This window comes from Varroa destructor, unplaced genomic scaffold, assembly GCF_002443255.2.
Source record: "Varroa destructor unplaced genomic scaffold, Vdes_3.0 BEIS01000001.1, whole genome shotgun sequence".
Classification (NCBI taxonomy): domain Eukaryota; kingdom Metazoa; phylum Arthropoda; class Arachnida; order Mesostigmata; family Varroidae; genus Varroa; species Varroa destructor.
In genome coordinates, this window is record NW_019211454.1 from 27,233,565 (window position 1) to 27,251,199 (window position 17,635).

The window sequence follows — 17,635 nt, forward strand, 5'->3', positions numbered from 1 at the left end:
TATATATATAAATGCATTGATTCAGACGCTTGTTTAGGTTGTTCAAGCAGGTGTTTTCGCTAGCGTTCATGACTGCCTTAGACGTATCCTTCATGTATATATAGTGTTCAATGAATTTTATTACTGAGATTCATTGTGACCACAATTAAAATTGCGTTAATTGACAAAAGTCATCCCAAATCCCATCGGTTAGTGGTTTTGTCAACCACATAAGAACTATTAGAAAACAAACGCAACCCTAAGCGACATCTTACGGCCTAGTTTTAGTAATAAAAAAGGTTGACTTCACTGTCGCGTTCAGTTGTTAAGTGAGAAAGCCTCTAGCGACCGAATCGTAGCCGGTTGAAAAGCTGACTCGCAGAACATGCTTAGCAAGGCAGTTTGGCTTGCGTCTCAAGATATAGGAGAGAGACCTGGTCCGTACGAGCAGTCACCAACAAGTGGCTTCTGTTCGACCTGTAGGCAGATTTATTGAGAGTAATTGGGGCTGCATGTTTTATGTTGCGTAAAAATCGATAGACCTTTTCGACTCGTGCAAAGACTCGAGGGGACAGGAGGGTTTGATCAGCAAAGCCGACTTGCTCCTTCTTCCTTCAATAGGTACAAATGACAGTCGGCGAGCACTGCCAGTCATCGCTGCATTACCTGGATAGATCAGCTGTGTGCTACACTAAGCCTTCTTCCCCTAGATTTTAATTTAGCCACACTGACAGGAAAGCGTCGTGCTCTTCGTTACACTGGTACAGAGTATCGCAGCCGCTGTGAATACTCATAAAGGGCCGAACACGGAGAGCTACTGAAGAATCTACATAAGCAGGTATCAGTAACACAATAGGAGAACGATTAATATAACTACATGTCTTGTAGAGAGTCTCATAAAATTCGTAGGGACATCATGGAGGCACAAACAATTTGATACACTTATCAAGGCCGGTGCATGTTCAATATACAAATAGACTTCATGCACCAAGTCTAGGAACATTCAGGTTTTGGTAAGGTACGAAAATGCACAGGGCGGTTAGGGAGGCAGGCCCATGCTTATCAAGATACGCAGTCCGCCATTGGGGTATTATTCGAAACACCCGAAGTGGATGCTACTTATATTTAGGGTGTCTAGAGATTAAAATCTTAATGCAGATCCTCAGAAAAGAATTAACTTCAATATTGTTGTTTTTATCATAGTAAAGCGACGGATAGTGATATATGTTAAATTGGGGTAAGTTTTATCTGCAATTTGACTGTAACGGATAAAAGCAGATCAAGCAAAACTGGTTTCGTTCTGGAAATAGATTGCATCTTACAACGATTCTGTAACTCTGCAATGACATGTAGACTCAGCAATGTGTTTTATGAACTATTTTACATTGTTAAAGGAATTTCTACGTATGAGCTTCTAATATAATTTTTTTCTAGTTGAAGTTGTATGCGCTTATCCGGAATCTATTATTAGCCATACTGTCTAGTCCAGATACCCTACTTGAAATGCAAGCTAGCTAATATCGTTGTTTGTCACAGATAACTCACAACAAACCTTCCATTGTCTTCTGCAGTCATAAGCTCTTCATTAAAAGTTTGAAATCTTCGTTTCCCTCAGCTGTTACCCCCATCCCCAGTTCAGGATGCAGTTCGCCACCGGCTTACGCATAGGCTATACTATGACGCTTTTCCACGGTCCACGTTTCCCTGTAGTATCCTATAGCCGCCGTCGGCTGGTATACACACGCCGTTACTTTTCTCTCTCTGATCTAGGTAGTTTTTGCTAGCCCGCTTGCTCTTCAGTTTTCTGGACGTTCTTTATGATTTTCCTTGGAATTTATCCCTTCCGCAAGCTGTGTCCACGATTTGGGCAGATTATCCAGCCATGCATCAAATTCCAAGAGTGCTGCTGTTGTTACCGTCGCCATCATAAAAGATCAGCGCTAAGCCCGCCGCCAGTTTATCTGACAGGCCCGCTTTCGAAGGTTTTCCATAAGAGCGGGTGCAGTGCTCCCAACGGAACAGGCCGTCTAAACTTCTCCTTCTTTTCTTCTTTTTCTGGGCGTGCGGCTAACTGGCTGACTCCCTGTTTAGGTGGCCACATTGTCGGTCGAGGCTGGCTACCTCATGCTCAGAAGCTGCTGCTCGTTGAAGGATCTAAGGATCCTTGCTGAGTGCCAGAGGGTGGGTAAAATTTCGTATGGCCTTGATGGCCTGATTAAGATAGCAGAGAAAGTGAGAGAAAGAGAGAGGGGTAAAGAGAGCGGAAGGGAGAGAGAGAGAGCAGGAGTCTAATAAGAAACTCATCTGGGAGTCTGCGGGTGGTTAGTCCATGGGTCGTCCAAGGACGAAGGAGCAGAAAGGTCCCCAATGATCAGAAGGGTTGGCTCATTCCTTCTTCACATTCGCCCATTTCTGTTCTCCGAGGCCGCACTGCTACCGTCCCTACGTCGCGTCTCTGTAGGGCTTGCTATTTGTGCTGCTGTGAAGCGTTCCAATCCCCTCCTGAAGCTAAATCGAAACTGCGACTGCTGTTGCTGCTCCGTTAGCAGATCTAGCGTTTGCTGCAGCTTGTTGATGTTAGGGCTTAGGCTTGTCGTTTCTCCCTACCTTCCACAAATCTCCCCCCTTATCAATTTCGCCCTACCATTCCGCATCTATTCCAAGTGATCTTCGAAAAAAGATCAAGCGATCAGCGCAAACGATGGGGTTCATCCACATTTTGAGACGGTATATCGTATTTACAAGCAAATGCAACTAACTATGTGTCAGTGTTTGCAGAAGTAGAGATAACGGAACCGAATCAGGGAAACGTTTCGGACGGTGCTAGAACTCTATAGTACCAGCTAGTGCTATTCCCGTTACTACCAGTTAGGTAGTAATTATAGTAGACGTTCAAGCATACCAGGCAGATTACTTAGATCCTCCTGTCTTAATCGTCGTTGTTGTCGACAGCAGGCCGTTGAGCAGGCGAAAACGAACCGGAAGCCTCACCAGATCACTTTGCTTCGCTGTAGTTATTATAATTGGTCGACGTTCGATGAAGGATTGTGTTCCACTGCGCGCTCGTTTGTCGCTAATTAATAATCTCGCTAACTACAAGTGGTCATCATGTCATGTATATATAGCGGATAAGGAATCATTCAGGCTGCCCTACGGCGCAGCGTGCGCGGGAGATTGGAAGAAGGCTCGGAGCAAGTCTTAATTCTTAATTACTAGCCCGTAGGTTGTCAGGTAGAGAGAGTTTTGTTACCTGGCAATCCGTATTAGCTACACTTTGGTATTTAGCGATCTTTTCAAAGTTGTCTGTTTGTAAAGCTTAATGGAAAAGACACGTAACAAACCATTATATGTGTACGTGATAGCTATTCGTGGTAGATGATTATAAGCGTCAGATGGAAGCCTATTCCAAAAGTTTAATGGCTGCCTAAAATAGGTCTTGTATTGCCTATTGCTACTGTCCGATAGGTTATTGAAGCTTTGTTCATTAATCACACATGGCGCCACCATTCTTCACCAAAAACCGCTGTGATGACGGATCATTTGGGCACCCAAATGTATTCGTCTGTATCGTCTTCTGCTCATTATGTTAATTTGCATTATTTCGGCAATTGATGTAAAAGCTTTTAATAAGAAATAGACCCAGTATGAAAATATACAGGTATTTGTTCTTCCTCTCCTAGATACTTCTAATTAATTCAGCTAATTAAATCAACAAAAGGCCTATAATTTATAATAGCGTTTTAAGTGGTTAAGCTTAGCTACACGTTTACGAGCGGTGGAAAGTAAGCTTTGAAGAACATCTTTAAACTGGACTACGTTATCGAATCAGTAAGGCGAACTTGAACAGGTTTTGTTATGGAAACGGATAACTTGAACTATTGCCACATAAACAATCCATTGTATTCAATATTTTTTTCCTTCTAGGCCCAGTAGGAGTGCGTCAACCTGACTGAAATGACTATAGTGATATAGAGTATGCGCACATAAATAGGGTCACGTGAGAGTAAGCAAGGTGTAAAGCAGACGTAAAAAAGACGATTAGTTATCCACAATTGAGATTCCTAAACCATAAAAATGGTTTAGGATAAAGTGTTGTCATTCGACCTACAAGTTGTAACTTTTCAGTGTTCTAAAACGACAACACTGAAGTGAGTGAGTTCCGTATAGATCAATGGCCGTCTGCTGATTTTCCTAATAATATCACAATTATTATTTTCGCACCGGAACTGAAATAACACCATCAACGAAACTCTGTAGAAACCGAAACAGATTCTGGTCTTACGGTGCAGGACCCAGGCTATGCATTGAAATTCCCCACGGCTTTTTTTCCGGCCAGCTGGAAATGTACGTGGCCTAGCATTGTGCTAATGGAAGACGAAATACTTCAGGCTCACTAATTTTTGAGTCGATTTTGCCAATGGCTTGTTAGCTGTTGACAACTAAGGTCCAAAGCAATGGCTTTGCAAGCCAATAGCAATTCATCATGCATGATTCCTTTCCAGTTCCACCAAAAATAAGGCATAACGTTTCCTAGCGTCAGCTTGGACTTCTTGGACCATAAATTGTGACGCACATCTCTTTTACACGTTACCGATGTGTGTAATCCACTATAAATCACCAATAGTACACCTCTCTAGATACCAGTCTATTTCATTACGTTCTTGTAGGATTTCGCAAACAGAAATTCAATCGAGAAGATATCGATGAAATCAATTTTTTTTAGTAGCGTTAGAGAATCACCGAGCGACGCATAAGAAAGTGTTTTTTCTTTTTTTTTTTCTTTCGTTTAGACTGATCTTAGCAGTTTTGCCAGCAATCAGCAAAATTAGAATAGGAGAACCGTCTTTGCGTAAAAATGTAAAGATGGTCATTTGTTGTGGGGAAACAGCGCCACCTTACAGCCACTTAAAACACACACGGCATAGCTAATCGTAATTTACCTTGGATTTCACGGTGGCTCTATTGAAGGTTGAATAATATCGGTAAGTTGTGCGTACTTTATTTAGTTTACGGCCATGTGATCTGGCTAGCTAATGCGCATCTCCTGGAATACGTTACCGTGGTAATTATGAACGGGTAATCATCACTGATTCAATTTTCAACGTTATTAAATAGTTACTGTGGAATATGATAGCTATTTCATTTCATAGATCTGTTAGAGAAATCCTAGGGGAGATCAGGAGGACCTACCCCGGCTAGATCGACTGGACCCATCTTAGCTAGATGGTCTCTGATACTAAATCGAAAGGATGATTATTCCCAGCACTGGTTTGCAAAAATGTCAAAGTTAAAAAAAAAAGTTTTTCAAAATAAAAATTACCATGTCTACGTTTCCTTTGCTATTGCTACATATGTCACCGAAAGGCACAAGTGTGTTTAACATTTTTTGGCGACGCTCAATGCAGCACGACCGCAAATGTAAAAGGCTCACTGTAGGGTGCTTAGTCATTTATAATACAAAACACAATTAAATAATAGTTTAGAATGAATCCGTACCATGTTAGTAAACGAACTATTTATTGATATTCGAAGGTTTACAGACTACGGTTTGCAACAATGCGGCTAGTGACTCTAGCCTGCTTCGGTAGCAGCCAATCAGATCCGAGCGAAGACAATTTTTTACTCTCAGAGGACAACCTACTTAAGGATACCAACTAACCAGCAACCCATTCGGCTCCGAGCAAGCCTGTTAGCCCGAACCCATCCGCCAGGAGTGTCGGTCGCTCATTGTGACCGTCATCAGGCCTAGCCTACCGTTACTAAACTACCACTATCTGGCGATTCGGTCACTTGGCTAACTATGGAAAGGCTTCTTCGCTAGCCACGGGAGAAGCAGCAGTGAAAACCTAAAGCATACGACTTTTTTCCTATGCTTTCTCCTTAGTCCCATTGGTCTGCTGGACACACACTTATTACCTTGTAGGCTAAACAGCCGACTGATCACCAGAGTCCGATAGGGGTGACGGGGACAAGGAGCGGTCCTGGCTAGTGCCAGAAGCTGCTAGCTACTGCCCTTGGCCCATGGCCTTCTTTCAACCGCAGGTTCCCCGGCTATGTCGACGGCGGCTTACCACCGCCAACATTATTACCACTTTACCGTTACGATAAGCAGACCGCGATTCGTGCACGAAACCTATAGAGTACGTATATGGTTGGTGCCTCTAGAAGGAACGACTGTTTTGGTAAGAGACAATCCGAATAACTGCTTTGCGGCTTACTTGCAGACATTTGCAACTGCGTCTCTCCGCATAAGCTTGGTTTCAATACTTATACTGTAAGGTTATAGAGGATGCACCATCTGAGCGCCAGAGTAGAACTGTTTTGGCCGAATGACTGAGCTACGTCGCCGCCCAGACAGTCAGCCAGACCTACGCGACGGAAACAACGAAGACGTTTTGCGTAATGAACTATTTTTTCTGCCAGAGTGTAACCGCACGATACGCGAACGCGTTTCATGATTTCAAAAAAGAAAGACATAGAAGAAAGGAGTGGATGGCGAACGAAGTATGACCAAGCGGCTTTGTAGCACGCTAGTATAGGAGTCGGTAAGGACACTTCTTCTGGAAGTCGTATAGTTTATTTCTACTAGTAGGATAACGACGATCACTTTGTATGTAATGTACCAAATAGCTCTGTAAAATACAGCATCCACAAAGCATATTGTTGTTGTAGGTGTCACAACACGTAAACGTGTATGCTTAGCAACTGCACGTGCTCATCTTGTATGCCAAGGTAGTCTTACTTACTCCCGGTATCTTTTACTTCTTCGAGCAATTCTTTAAGTACCATTTACTAATTTGCTTCTGTTTAAGTTCGTCCACAACCTACATTTTTTTTGAGCGTTCTACAGCTTTATATGTTAGAATCCAATGAGACAGAAGCGGGATCGTCCGTGCATTCAGTAATATCCTAGATGCTCGAATCATAGAACACTAATGCCATCAAATAAAAATGCTCGGAGCTAAATAGATACTGTCTAGTAAACAATCTACATGCGTTTCATTATACACGAATGGTATTTTTAGCAGTGGGAGTAAATGGAAGATTGCTTCAAAACTTAATAGAATATGCCTTAGGTGAAGACACCTGCAGGAATTATTGAAAACCCTTCATGGTTCGCTGTTTTTGACAATAAAATATCTCAGTTTACAATGAAGCGAGAACTTAACACTACTCTATTTGGTTCGGATCGTTATAAACTCGTATTAGGAAAGCGTGACAAATTAAACAGTACACACAGGTGCCAAGTTTCCGACAGCAAATGGGTCGGATTTTCAGATACGGTCAAACTAGCAAACATTCTGCTCAACCGATATACGGGAGTGTTTTTACCAAGGTATTTTTCTCCTTGGCCCATCTTTTCTGTTGCGTGTCTCACCGTTTGTAATTCCTCAGGCGCCTTATTTCTTCAGTCTCACCGAAATCCTCATTTGGCATAGCTGAGGAAACGGGAGCACTTGTGCCCGATGAGCTGATGAAGAAGACCACCTTGGAATACTTGCCGCAGTTGAACAGAAGGAAGAGAGAATTTCCGTTGTTGACTCGGATCGGAGAATGAAAGCTGAAAGAGAATGGAATACTGCAGGGTACAGGATAAAAGGAAAAGTGGGCAGAGCACCTCCTAACAGAAGCGGCAATCCTTTTGTCGCAACGAGCGACGAAACTTAGCTCTAGAGCAGCAGATTCAGCAGCTTTCGGAATTAGCTTCCCGAGTGGTTCTCCCGGCAGTTGTAGTAGCAGAAGCAGCAGCAGTACGCCGACCCACCGAGTGCGGTGATTTCCATAAGAAATAGATCGCGTTTTCATTATGATAATGCCTAGCTGCGGCCTTTTAGGCCCTGTTTCCTTAGCACGCTAACACTTCGCCGCGCAGTAGTTCTTCCAAGCTCCAGACTCCAAGCCCCCAGACTTGGCTCGACGCCCTTTGGCTCACGCTCCTTTTTCTCGTTGTGTTCCACTCAACAGCCCCCCCCCCCCCCCCCAACAAACGAATGTCGAAGAAACACAGCAGACTTAGCAGAAGAAGAAGGCTTTTGGAGAGCGATTGAACAACGGAAGTTACCGACGTCGTTGTCACCATTGATGTCTGATCGTGGGTCTTGCTTACACTGATCCGATAGCCACTATCGCTGCAATGCCATTACAACGGCCGAGTTGAACGCGCCTCTGCACAAGACTGAATAAAATGAAAGACATCGAATAAACACGGCGACAACGACTATGACCTCCGCTATGATTTCCGCTATTAGACAAGCTTGCGTGATAAGGCGTGCGCGTGCCTTTTTTAAAAACCTTGTGAATGTTTTACTGAGATCGCTTTTGTGCTACAACAGCTATTGTTATGTCCTGCATTCAGTTTGGGTAATCTGTTCATTTTGTGGAAATTGGCGACTTTGCCGACCTCAAAACGGATTTTCTTGTACGTTTATATACTATATAAGAGTTCCAAACGTCATATGTTTTGAAAATATAGAGAATGAAACCTGTAAGCATCACACTCAGGGGTAGCTTAAAGTTCAAGATGGTGGATGCACATGAAAAGCACACAACGCTTTCGAGTAGAAGAGAGCTTGTATGCGAAGCTCGCCACGTCGAAAAAACGACTGAGGAAACTAATGCACTCGAAATAACAAACCGGCCGATAGTTTAGAACGACATCATACACATTATTTATACCATTGTTACAATATTGTTGCCGATACGCGAGCTGTGATTGTTCTGATTAAGTTTCCTCACCAGCTGGCAAACCTTATACTAAGTTTATAGTATGAGCAGTAGTAAGCTTGTGAGAACATCTAATGTTATTTTTAAAGTCGTGGTTGATTTCAAGAATATTGCTGTTATCTCCCAGGTCGTTATCGAATCGACATCGAAACGAGCATCTGGCTACCAAACAGGTCAGCAAAATTATTGCAAGCAGACTTACAATGCTATTCGGGGTCACTCTGCTTCTGTTTGATTTTAAGTAGGGGATACTGGAAACTTACGATTTCAATGTAATTATGAATGGACACCAACTCGTACTGTGTTTAGATGTAGTATCATCAGATAGCAGTGGATAACATTGCGGGTTATACAAATGGCAAGACTATAGAAAATTTACTCCAGCGTTGAAGTAGGCGGTCTGGTATTAGCAGGAAGAGTCAGAGAGTAGGCGAAAATGGGCAGGCAATCACTATTAGTGTATTTATCGGAAACAATAGAACACGACGATTTATTCGTCGGCTTGTAAATGTTAACCCTAAAACAAACATGTCTTCGCGTTACCCTGCAAACAACAAAGAGCCTACCGTTGCCTATGTCAATGCAGGTAGGCTCGTTGGAAAATAACTTTAGTTATAAGTCAAAGCTAGTAATTCTGGGCCTTCGATTTTTCATTTCTAGTTTTTGTAACCTCTTCCACACACGGCATAATTGTCACCATTGCAAAATCTGCCTTAGTCTCATCTTGCCTGCAACCCCGTTCCATGTGCATAACACGAAGGTTTAATTTTTAGATTTCCAGGTTTGCCAATTGTCCTAAAGTCTATCTTAGATTGTATTTCTCTAACGAATCTTTCTATCGGGCTGTCCTAATGATACATGTACCCCTAATAGTGACGTTGTTTATGTTAAAGTCAAGCATCGTATTTTCAGGGGAACAATAATAAGCTTACATTGCATGGTGCAGTAGGACACATATGTCTACAGTTACAGAAAATGGATTCATAGTTAGAAAAAATAGGCTGCTTTTTTAACTCTTCTAAACCTGTTTTGCCTTAAGATGAAGCCAATATTTTCCTAATTGTAAAACTGTAACCCATCCTTTTCCTGTAAATTTATTTAGTAGGATGAGCAAATCATGTACGGTACTGTATTCGAAACTATTTTCTTACAGGTTTGTAATAATGGTCATATAATTTTTTGGATTTCACTGGTTGTTCTACTAATTATGTAGACATTATTCCATTATTTGAGCTCTTCTTCGAACATATTGACATACATATATAATTATTTGTTGCTGGTATGCTAGTTGTTGTGCTAATTCTACCCTGTTCTCTCTTTTGTACCCATCAATTAGATATAAAATTGTACTAAGTTGGCTGCGCAATAATCCTCTAAGAAAAAAAAAAGCAAAGGGGGCGAATTTCTCCGAGAGAAAAGACCTTTTTTTTTGTTCTTCAGTTGTTTCTATAGTTATGAGACCTGTGGAGGTTTGATACGCCTCACTAGATAATAAAGTAGCGTGTGGGCATTTAATGCGACGCATAGATGGTCATTACTACGTTGCTTAAAGTGCATTTCCATCTTGTGTATCTAATTGAATAAATGGTCGTAATCAAGTTTGATTCAGTTTACCATCGATGTCTGGCCTTCTTGGCAGGCCATTAACAAGTCGTTCTTTATAAGAAGAGCTTGAATGGCTCGTTTCATTTGGACTTCGGTTACCAGGGCCTGATTATTAGACTCTTTAGAGAGATTTAATAAGTCACAGCATGCTAGATCTTTGATCTGGTGCCGTTTTGTATTACAAGAATTTTGAATAGATGGTCGAGTACGCGTTGACCGTTTCGGTTCTTAATCATCTACTATTGTATGATATATATTGTTTTGATTTGTGCAATATTTGTCAACTACTACAAACGCAACAAAATACGCATGTAGCAGAATAAACATGTAGAATATAGTACGAAGATAGAAAAATAGAATATTATAACTGTTTATGCGAAATAATCTGAATTGCTCGATCGGCGGGCGGATTTGGATGTGCTTTCCGTGACGAAGTTTCCGTGACGTAATTTCGTTCCAATCCGAACATGAAACCGTACTGTATACTATACAGTCCACCAGACTGTTTTATATGAGAAAAAGGTTCAACGAGCAAGATTAACGAGCTGCGAGCAACGATATAAAATAGCGCCGAGATATGAACTGTTTTTAATATGCCAAAAATGTGACCCAAATATATATATATATCCCAAGTCGAACTCTTACCCATGGCTGATGAGACATGCACCACTTTTAGCAACATCTGGTTACATTGTTGCTATCAGTTCTAACATCACACACCTCATTTATGTAAATCCTTACAGATGATAAATAAACATAGTCTGCAGAAAAGAAGTTCCCAAATGAGAATGTTCTGGAGAAAGCACTGAGAGCATTCAACTGAAAATGTCAGTATCAACGTCTCGTAACTGAAGTGGACCAGAAAAACAGCAATATGATTTCAAAACGTACGATCTAGAAACATAGCCCAAGTGAATCAAGGGAGCTGTCTACATTAGAAGAGAGCCGATGAAGAACAGAAAAGGTTCATAGACGTAAGTTGTCGTGCTCAGTTCTTACGCAAGACGGCCGTACGTTGTCAACAAAAGCATCGACGAGTCACACTCAAATCGTAGGTGACGAGATTTATGCTTATTGGCCAGTGGCAGGCGCCTTCTCTGCTTCGTTGGCGATCCGAACGACTTCTGCTCGCCTTCTTCTTCCCGTTCTCTCCTACAACTTCCCTGCAGATCGCTGGGAATTGATTGGCCTGACCATCGGCATGGTTTACCAACCGCTCTGCCTTTTTCTCCTTCTACTCTGCAACTATCTGCAGGTAAGTTGAATCGATATTGGTAGCGGAGGGTATCGTGACGCACAGATGTATCCGCAAGCTGGCAAGCAGCCGTTGCCAATCGCTACCGGACCAACAAACAGACAGAAAATCTGAGGTCGAAGAAAAAGAAGGGATAAGAAGAATGAGCAGTAGCATGCTAACCCAGTGACCACTCCGGCCGATTTCTTTCTCTCTCGTGTGAGCTCTTTCTATCCTTCTGCTAGTCTCTCTCGAATCGGCAACCTGAATCTGAGCCAACTACGCAATTGTTTATTGAGACGTTAACGAACTCTTTCTAGCACGATTAATAACATGTACTTCAATGTGAAGTATTGCATGAGTAAAGAAAAGGTGAGATCTGCGGCTTTAATGCATTAGTAAGAAACAGGTGCACGGTGGAATTGTGCATGCAAAGCACGTTTTTAACACAGCTCAATTATTTGGAAGATTAAAAAGCAAGGCAATAATGTATAATAGTCAGATTAATATAAGGATGACAGTAATAGCCGAAGCAATGTTGAGAAGAGGCAGCAGCAGTCGGAAAGGGGTGAATAGGAGGAAACGGTGATTCGGGGGTGCAACGTTGCAGCTGCAAGGAGCCTGCAGCTGCTACCACCCGTCTGCTGCACTGAAGATCTAATACGAGTAATTATTGGCAGACCCACATTTACGCGAAGGGCCCGTTCTTTTTACCCCTACTGCCAATACTAGTCAGTCTGATCACCTTCACTTCCCGCATCTAACAGTAGAAGGTATCCGTCAAGTTAGCTTCTTGACTACAACTACTCAGACTCTTTCGTTCTGCCTTCACTTTTCCGTCTTCTACTACTGAGCGTACCGTATCGTACGGTTGGTCAGTGATCGTCGGCTTCAACGGAGGAAACAGATCACCATCGTCAGGTGTTCTATTTATGTGGTGCCGAACTGACGACAGCTTAGCGAGGGGCTTCTTTCATTATAGCAATCTGTTGAGATGGCTGCCCAAATAAATCCAGTATATGTTATGCTAGGTATAAATGATAGGGTTAACCAGCTATTTCTTGTATACTACCTATGTATCATTATAAAAACTACCATTTCTTAGTAGTTAGGAAATGTAGAAACTACTCTAAATCATTAACCCATCAACACAAGTGATTATTACGACATTAGCAGTAATAAGAAATAATATTACTACAATTTCAAACCAATTCGATTCCAACTATTTATATATATATATATATATATATATATATATATATATATACATACTAGTACGTGCGACAACATTCGGCCGCGTTACGTACCTGTGTGTTCTAGCGTAGAGTCTGAGAGCATCTGCGTTTCAAGCTCATTCTTTCTTGAAAGTTTGCTCTGCGTGCTCAAATCTAATCTTTCTTCTCTGCCGCTGGAACAACATGCATTAACTCTTAGGTACACACACCCCGCTTTTCTGTGCACCCGCTCACATCTCTAATTGCAGGTTCTTTTTAATAGCATACGGTCGCTGTTTCGATCGGAAATCGCTGGAACAGACGGACCTTGAAGTCATCTCACGTGCCTGCATCGCTCATAAACGATTGGAACTGTTGTTGAGCTGGATTTGGCAGGACTCCATAGGCAAGCAGGCGCAGGCGCTTATACGACGAGCCGTAGACACTCGCTGGTGAACATCCTAATCCATTGCTTGATTGTCGAGTTGCTAGAAGTATCGGTAATAAAAAAAACTTATTTCAGACTCTGTCAAACGTTTCGCTGCAAATCTTAGCAGCTTTATCGACCATGTCATCCGTCCTCGAGTTAAGTTCCTTAGCTCACCTTCCCCACATTGCCACCAGTTACAATAGCAACGCACCAGGATCGACACACAGGCGATTTGTTCGAGTGCATTTCATTTATATATAGGGATACCGACGAAAATACTCAGGATTACATACAGTGTTGACACGTCGATACAATATATATATATATATATATATATACATATATATATACACAGGTTAATGGTCGAAACAGTCTTGCACTACGATTTTTTTTTTGAAAATGCATTGTATTTATAGAAATTTGGTTGCCATAGTCAGTCAGGTAACTAACGATTGCCAAAAACCAATTGGAAGACACTTGGATGACAATCATTATCGATATACAAATGAATATAGCAAATCTGTAGCATGAGTAGTAAATAGTCAGTGAGTAACCATCCCTAGATATAAATTATGGAGATATAAATTTAAGTACATGCATTGCATGTTCAAGACAATACTGAGTAACATCGAATCCCGATATCCCCAAACGTTGCCCAACCTGTTTTTTGCATGTCTCGCCTCTATTTCGCCCCATTGATCGTCAAACGTGCGCTCGACAGAAGCCAAAGTGCTCAAATGAGTGCAGGCCAACCCATCAGCGAACCTAGATATATACTCTATATAAGGAAGAGGTTCTGATACCACTACCGTGTATCTACTATTGGAGATCCGTCGGAGACTCGGTGGAATGAAGCCGCCTGGCCGGGTGCTCGTAGGCATTTACGTATCGGTTTACAATGATCAGTTTCTTCGAGTTCAAGTGTGAATATTTTATTTAGAATAGGAACAAATAATCCATTATATGAAAGAAGTTAACTGCAGGACATTTGAAAAAATACCGCGAAGTTACATTCTCATTTCATGTTTAGCACTAGCTTCATGCCAGGCTGTCACTTGGTACTAATGAGAAAGGTCCACTACAATAAAGTTTTTGTCTATAATGTTTCTGCTTTATATAATAATATATCGATCTTCTGTTATTTCTGCTTGATGAGGAAACATTTTCGGGCACAATTATACCGGTGTACTACAAAAATGCTGGCGCCATACGACGACATACCTATGTGAAAATGACCGGATGCCCTTAGCATAACAGCGTTACGTGCAGTCATCTTTCGAGAGGAAGACAATGCTCGGGCAGGATATATTGTGTCAACAGGTATCATGACGCCTCGCATGTCTGTCATAGCAGCGGCCCGCTTATGATAGCGTGTCGTGCATCACGCGAATGAATGAAGTGATGAGCTTAAAGAGAAAACGTTACTCGGTTACTACCGAGTAACTCGGGAAAGAGATACTCGGTAGCTCGAATGCCGTGCCTTATTAACCCGCAGCTGATGTTTAGCAAATCAAGCAAAAGATGGCGATTGTCCACATGCTCGGTCCGTACGCCGCTTCGTGGTTGTCAATTTTACAAGCCATCCTATCAACACTACAAGCACTCGGTGGTTTGAATATTTGTTTATAAAATTCAAGAGAAAATACATAAAGCAATGTGTTTAAAAACTGCTGTGAAAACATAACATTTTTTCAATCTGCCTTCTTTCGCCCACATCTACTCAAGAGGATGCATACTACGTGCCATTGGTATATCGACATGCTGAGCCTCGCTTAGGTCATTGACACCTGAACAATTCCTCTGCTAGCACAGCTCTTCGCTACACTCCCTCCCTGCGGACAGCTAACAAGAACAAACTTCCAAGACCACAAGGATTCCACCGATCAACAGAAAGAGTGTTATCGAGTTGTAAATTTGTTGTATAATGTTCACTGCTATTCGTCGCCCAGCCTCTCCTCTGTGCTAAAATGGTTCTCCGCGTTGTGTCAATTGCCCTGATCAGACGAAAAGTTACAACGCCTCCACAAGCCGTTGCTGCGATGGCTTGCAGCAGCTCGCAGGTGCAACGGTCACTGGGCAGCCCTTATGTTCTGTTGTGTGCACCGGACTGCAGCAAGAGCAATACTAGTAGGACTGACAGGGACGGTGGCCGTCGCGTAGCGGCGGCGGAAACATCAATCTTCTGCTGTCGGCGGTAAAGTCCCATAGCCAAGCGACCAGGTCCAGTTGGATGTCCCACATGCTACTATTCTCCATTCGGAGCTCCAATACGCGTCTACCTTGTAACACTGGACACCGCGTCAAGGGCAGAAGACCTGCTATGCTCCCTTCTACTCTTCGTCTCGCTTCTCCTTCCTTCTTGCACTGTTCAAGGGCCAACGCGGCAGGCTCCACGAAAATCGGACTGCCAGGACGTCCTGATCTGGCATGCTCTGCATCCTGCAGTGTGCAGGCCGTTGGTAGTGCATTCCCTTAAGAGATGAAGAGCGAGCACACGCTTAGGAATTTCCAATAGCTCCGGAGACTTACCTCGCTTAGCATTCTCCTCCAGTTGAGAACTAGCACGGTGCCACCAAATTCCCCCTGCCTGCGCCATATTCACTTACCAGGCCGCAGAGAACCGGCCTGTCCCGCCCGCTATTAACCACGCGCGGGAGGAGATCGGATCCTTCACGGGACCTGCGACAGTGTCTTTCGGGTGACCCATTTCAAGCGGCCTCGTCTTCTTAAGTATTCGGAGATATTTTACGTTTTAATAAGGGGTGAAACTTTTTAGCGCCGATACTGCACAACTGGAAATATGCTTGTGATACTGTGGGGATTTTCGAATATACCACGAATAGAGAGATACGTTATAATAACTTTGCTAGGCAGACATGACTGTACCATGAACTGCAATTAAAAACTCGAATGGTTTGAAAGTTACCATAGTTTAGCTGAGCATCGAATTGCATAGTTGTAGGTTCGGTGCCCTTGAAAACCTCGCCACCTTGACAAGTAATATATGATGAGATACTAAGCTCTTAAACAAGCATTACTGTTCAACTTATTAAAATGTTTTGTCTAATACAAGCACTAGATTGTTGATTTATCAAAAGATTTTGTTTAAGATAAATACTATTGTTTAAGATTGAATCTGCAGTTATTGTTGAATACACGCTTACCGTCAGTTAGCAATAACGCCGCACCGAAGATGCGAAGTGCATGATAAAGCAAAATGGTGCCAACAAGCTTACTTTCTTCGCCATTGAGACTCGATTACTTCGTCACTTGAACGCGATATGCTAAGGTAAATTATATTAAAAAGGCTTTCACCGTACATGAGCTTCAATATGTAAACAATCACTAACAGGAACTCTACATCAATTATATAAGTGAACAATAGTAAATTTTAAGTAATTTCGCATTGTTTTCATATTAGATAACTCCTTTTGTGTGTGACCCTTGTGATATTATAAGCCATCAAATTTCAGTTTGTATGTATAGCTAAACTTCGAGCGAAATACACAGTAATCAAAGTTACTGTATATATCGCAACTAACAGGGTTTAGAGTTATGGTATTATATCTCTCAGTCGTTTTTTGCTGTTTTGAAGCGACTTTTAACTAACATTGCTTAGATATATAGATGCCTTTAGAAGGGCTCTCATGTCCGGGAAGTTTCCCTAACCTGAAATGTATAGCTTATTTTTGTAAAAGAAAAAAAAAGCAAGATATTTTTTCCAATTTCGGGTTATGCGGCCCCTAAGATCTTCGATACACAAGTTCGTCTAAACCAAACACAGTAGAAATTGTATTTTCTAAATAGCGTCTAGGTACGTAAGAAAGAAGTATGCCTATCGGCATTGTTTTCGAAAGATTTTATGGCGACACGACGCTAGGCCACGATTTGGGAATTCGTGCAGACCCGTAAGGCAAGAATATTAAGCGGCGCGATTACTGGCAAGTCGGTAGCCAATGCGAGAGTCTCTCGAGATCTTTATGAAGTGAGCTCTCCGACTAACGCTACTCGCTGAGCAGAAGAGCCTTCTTGACATACTGAAACAGTAGCCCAGCAACGACCTCGCAGATAGTTGCAGTGAGTTATGACTACCGCGTGCCTGGATCAGATAAACTTCCCGTTCAAGACATATTAGCACAATCAAGTGTCCTTTGTACACCGTATAACACTACTTGGTGGTTAATCTCCGTGATTTCAAAAAACAGGTCAGGGCAGGCTTCAGTGAAACAGAGCAGCTAATTTTGATTTTATTCGTAACGAATATCTCCAACAAGCTTTCCTTTCCGTACATGCTGGACAGTCCCACTTTTTTTTACTCGCTAGCTAAGGGACGGTTGCATACTACTCGAGTGGCAAAAAGCTTTAACACCCAAAAAAAAATCTGCAGAGCCGCTAAAGGCAACACTGAGAAAATGAAACCATCGTGAATGATGGCGTCGCTGAGCTGCA

At 42.2% G+C, this 17,635-nt stretch overlaps 1 long non-coding RNA gene across 4 annotated transcripts in view; it reads left to right on the forward strand.

Annotated features, from left to right (window-relative positions):
- Window positions 1–17,635, forward strand: part of LOC147758456 (uncharacterized) — a 31,116-nt gene that overhangs the window by 12,457 nt on the left and 1,024 nt on the right. The window contains exons 2-3 of one of the 4 annotated variants that reach the window (XR_015327606.1): window positions 11,052–11,563; window positions 13,040–16,321. This is a non-coding gene — a long non-coding RNA (uncharacterized LOC147758456). Of the gene's footprint in view, window positions 1–11,051; window positions 16,476–17,635 lie in introns of those variants that run through there. The other 3 variants (XR_015327609.1, XR_015327608.1, XR_015327611.1) reach the window with 3 other exon arrangements.